We start from the raw sequence: 4,713 nt of genomic DNA, 5'->3' as shown, positions 1-4,713 counted from the left end.
TTGAAACGTACTGTCCCACCTGAGCCGCCATGCCAGGCCGCCAAAAATTTCTTCCAAGCAACTCCAAAGTTTTCCTGATGCCCTTGTGACCCGCCAAACGATCATCATGACATCCTCTCAGCGCTTTTGTCTGCAGGTCTCTAGTGGGAAGATACAATTTTCCATCATAATACGGAAGACCTTCTGTAATTGTTTTCTTGACATCCTCACCGACCCAATCTTCCCATTTTCTGTCTGAATAGTTCTCTCGAATTTCCTTGGTAAACTCTTCTAGATGGACAGCTCCTACAATTGTGTTCAAAGGTATGATGGGTTCCACCTTAGTGACTCTCAATTCTTCTGACGCATTCATTCTGGATAAGGCATCTGCTTTTCCGTTTTTCACTCCTGGTTTGTACGTAATCACGAAATTAAATTCTGAAAAGTACAATGACCATCTTAATTGACGTGGGGTAAGTGTTTTAGCTGACTTTAGAAACTGTAAGTTACGGTGATCTGTGAATACAGTCACGCAATGCTTGGCTCCCAATAAATAGTGTCGCCAATCCTGGAAAGCTTCTTTTACAGCCAACAGCTCTTTATCCGCAATTGAATAGTTAATTTCTGGTTCCTATAGTTTTCTTGATCTATAAGCCACAGGATGAAGTTGTCCTGTTAATTTGTCTCTTTGTGACAGTATCCCTCCTGTAGCAAAGTCCGACGCATCAGTCTCCACGAAGAAGGCCTGTTCGGGGTCAGGATGCATCAAAATTGGGGCTGTAATGAAGGCTCTCTTTAGGAATCGAAACGCTTCTTCAGCCTCGTTGGACCAATCAAATGTATTCCCTTTCTTCAAAAGTTGAGTGATAGGGGAGACCTTAGCAGAAAAGTCAGGAATAAATCTTCGATAAAAATTGGCAAAGCCAAGAAAGCTTTGTATTTCCTTCACATTTCTTGGTGAAGACCAGTCTTGGATGACCTGCACCTTTGCGGGGTCCATAGCTACTCCTTCAGCTGATATTACGAACCCAAGAAATTCCACTTGCTCTGCATGAAAGGAACACTTTTCCAACTTGACAAATAGATGGTTCTCTAATAATCTTTGTAAAACTGCTCTCACATGTTTCACATGGTCCTCCATGCTGTTCGAGAAAATCTAAATGTCATCTATATAAACGACTGCTACACGATCCAGAAATTCTCGAAGAACATCATTTACTAGATGTTGAAAAGCCGCAGGTGCATTGCTTAACCCATAAGGCATCACCTGATATTCGAAAAGGCCATATTTTGTCCTGAAGGCTGTTTTCCACTCATCACCTTCAGCCACTCTCACCAAGTGATATGCCCCTCTAAAATCAAGCTTAGTATAAACTTTAGCTCCTTTGACCTGAGCCAGAAGTGGTGATATAAGAGGTAACGGGTATCGATTCTTCACAGTAACCTGATTCAACGCTCTGTAGTCAATACAGGGGCGAAGAGTTCCATCTTTTTTGGGTCGGAAAAATAACGGCGATGACACTGGCGATGGGATGGTCTAATAAACCCGATCTTCAAATACTAGTCTAAGTATTCCCTGAGATAGACATTTTCTGCTTCTGTCAGAGCGTAAATGCGACTGCACGGCAAAGTGGCTCCGGGCTCTAACTCAATCTTGCAATCGTATTCTCGATGCGGCAGAAGCTTCTCAGCATTTTTTTTATCGAAAACACTGGCCAAATCTTGATATGCTTCTGGAATTTCTTGTGTTTTCAAGACACATACGCAATTGGTGAGTTGAGCCAATTCAGTGGCTGGAGTTCCTTCTGACCTAGTGTTTGTTCCAGAGAAACAATTCTTTTTACAATGCTCAGAATTCATTTGAACTGTTCTTCTTTCCCAGTCAATAGTTGGGTTGTGCTCAGTCAACCAAGGTAATCCAAGTATTAACTGAAATTGCGGAGCATCAATGAGATTGAATCTAATATATTCTCGATGACCCTGTAACCCAACCAACTCCAAAGTCTCAGTTTCATCTGTAATGGGACCTGAAGTGAGATTGGAACCATCCACTGCCTTGACCACTTCAAAACACTTCTTTTTGATAGCTTTTACTCCAATTTCTTTAGCATAACTCAGATTGCAAAAATTGCCCGTTGCACCAGAATCAATCATGACTGACACCCCAGTAACCTCTTTAAGTCCAAATTTTATTGTAAGTGAAACTATCAAATGCGGAGCCGCCGATTGTAGAGTATTGACTAATTGTTGATGTTCCGGAGTTGACTGTTCTTTGTTTCCCACCAGGGCAACTCCCTCTACTGATGGGATCTGTCTTTTAACCCCAAATTGGTCTTGGGCTTCTTGGGGCAGTCCTTTACAAAGTGTCCAGAATCTCCACAATACATACACAAATGTTTTGTTCGCCTTTTTTCTCTTTCTTCCTTAGTAAGAGGACCTGTTATAGACCCTATCTGCATAGGTTCCTCTCCACTGGCTGCGTCAGTCTTGTTACTGTCTGCCTTGATGCGATCCAAACGAGGAACAAAAGAACGAAAGTCCTTCTTCCTTCCCAATCGTCTTTCATATAGTCGATGATCAATTTGAAGGACTAGATCAATCAACTCAGAAATTTCCTGGGGTCTCTTGGGTATTTGAGCGAGAGCATCCTTTAATTCATCTTTAAGACCTCGGTAGAATAAGGCTGAACGTTTTTCCTCAGGCCAGTTGGTCTCCACAATTAGTTTATTAAATTGTGCAATATAAGCTACTAAGTCACGACTCCCTTGTTTAAGGTCCAGCAGTTCGTTGTCTGTAGCTTGGTTGGCGGTTCTTCTGTCGAAAATTCTCAAAAACTCCTTCTTGAAAAGCTTATACAGGGCTGGGTCATTATGAGAGATCAAAGTAATTGACCAGACGGCGTCATCACCACTCAAGTAGGACAGCACAAATGCAACTTTTGCCTGTTCTTCCTTAAAAACTACAGATCTACATAGAAAATGCAAGGAACACTGGGTAAGAAATATCTGGGATTTGTGTGGATCCCCATTAAATCTCTCAGGATTAGCTAATGGTACTATAGGAGCAACCGAATGAATAACTTGTGTTGCTACCTCTGCCGCTGATCTACGATTTGATTCTAACCCTGGTAATGGAGTGGTTCCAGCAAGGAACTCCTCCATTCTTAATTTAATTTGATATGTCTCCTGCTGAGATCTTCTAATCTCACCCCTAAGACTCCGATTCTCACCAGCTGATTGAGTCAATTGGTTTTGTAACCCTTCAAGCACTCCTGCCAAGGCCTTTAAATCGAGACCCTCAGCCATATCGACTCAGGTGGATTAATGGCACTTCAATCTGTCAAGGTACCAAGAAATCCACAGGAGCCGATGATGGTCCCAACGCCCCGCCACCTCAGTCGCCACCCGAAAGTTACTCAAGGTAACGACTAAAGCGGGGGGAAAGGGGAAGTGGAAGAGAAACAAGAGAGACAGCCTTGGAAGTAGATGGTTCTTCACACCATGGTCTTTGTGGCATCTTCTTAACTGCACCTGGATGAGAGACACAAATGTAAATACAACCCACACTGTTCTATGCTCGTTATTATAACACAATGCTTGATTTACCCAGTAGACCTCAAGCTATTGCTTCTCCCTTTTTGTTGTTTCTGGTGATTTGTTTTACAGCATCTGTATTTAGGGGAACAAGAGCATTTAGATAAACATTTCTACACTAGTAAACAATGATTTTCTATATACCTACTGAACTACCCTTTTTACCTTTTACTACAAATAATAGCGTATAGCTCAACTGTAGTTTTCTTATTGTCTTGGGGAAGAGTTATGAAACCCTCCTAAGATTCTCCCAAAAAATATAAAAATAATCAATATGTAATAAGTTTGAATTCCTTGGTTGTCAAGTGACTGAGTCAAATGTATGATCCCAGCTCCGTGCTTTATATACAAGAATACAGTCACAATACCTCAGTTGCTCTAGGAAGGTGAAACAGAAATACCGCTATCTGTAACATGAGGGCATAAAGACAACGATTGTGTTACACGAATGTTCTCCTCATTCGCGCTGTCAAAACTCTGATTTTCCTCGTCAGGATACTTGACTCCCACGTTGCGCATGCGTGTACTGACCAAAATACTAAAAATAGTTTGTTTTCGTGAACATAGAAGAAAACTAACTCTGCGCTATGAGGAGACGCTACACTCTCACAGAGGGCTACAGTTGAAGTGCGCAGTTCCTTCTTGGAATGCGCACCTTGAGCTCCCTAACAGTCGCGTGAGGGGAAACACTAGACCGCCAACCTGCCTTCGATCTGTCCTCACCTGCGCAACCATTTTCCTCACCAGAGTTTTTTATTATTTTCACGCATTGCCTCAATAGGAGTTTCGACGCCAAACATCTTCTTCTCCAACGCGGATACCTAGTTATCGACCAAATAGTACAATTTGTTTCTGGAGATTTTTTAATCTAAAATTCTACTAACTTCAAACTCATCTCCAGACTCTACTCTAACTGCCGTAGTGGTTTGTTTCAGTCTTGCATTGGGAGGATTCTTTTTTAACAGTGATATGTGAGAGGCTGGATGAATCTTTAGCAGTTTGGGCAGTTGTAATCTCACCACTACTGGATTGATAATCTTTTGAACCTTGAAAGGGCCGAGGAATCTAGGCTGAAACTTCCTATTCCTTTTAATCTTAAATGTTTAGTGGACAACCAAACTTGATCTCCCACCCCAAACTT

This window comes from Triturus cristatus, chromosome 9 (assembly GCF_964204655.1).
Source record: "Triturus cristatus chromosome 9, aTriCri1.1, whole genome shotgun sequence".
Lineage (NCBI taxonomy): Eukaryota > Metazoa > Chordata > Amphibia > Caudata > Salamandridae > Triturus > Triturus cristatus.
This window is presented reverse-complemented; position numbering follows the sequence as displayed.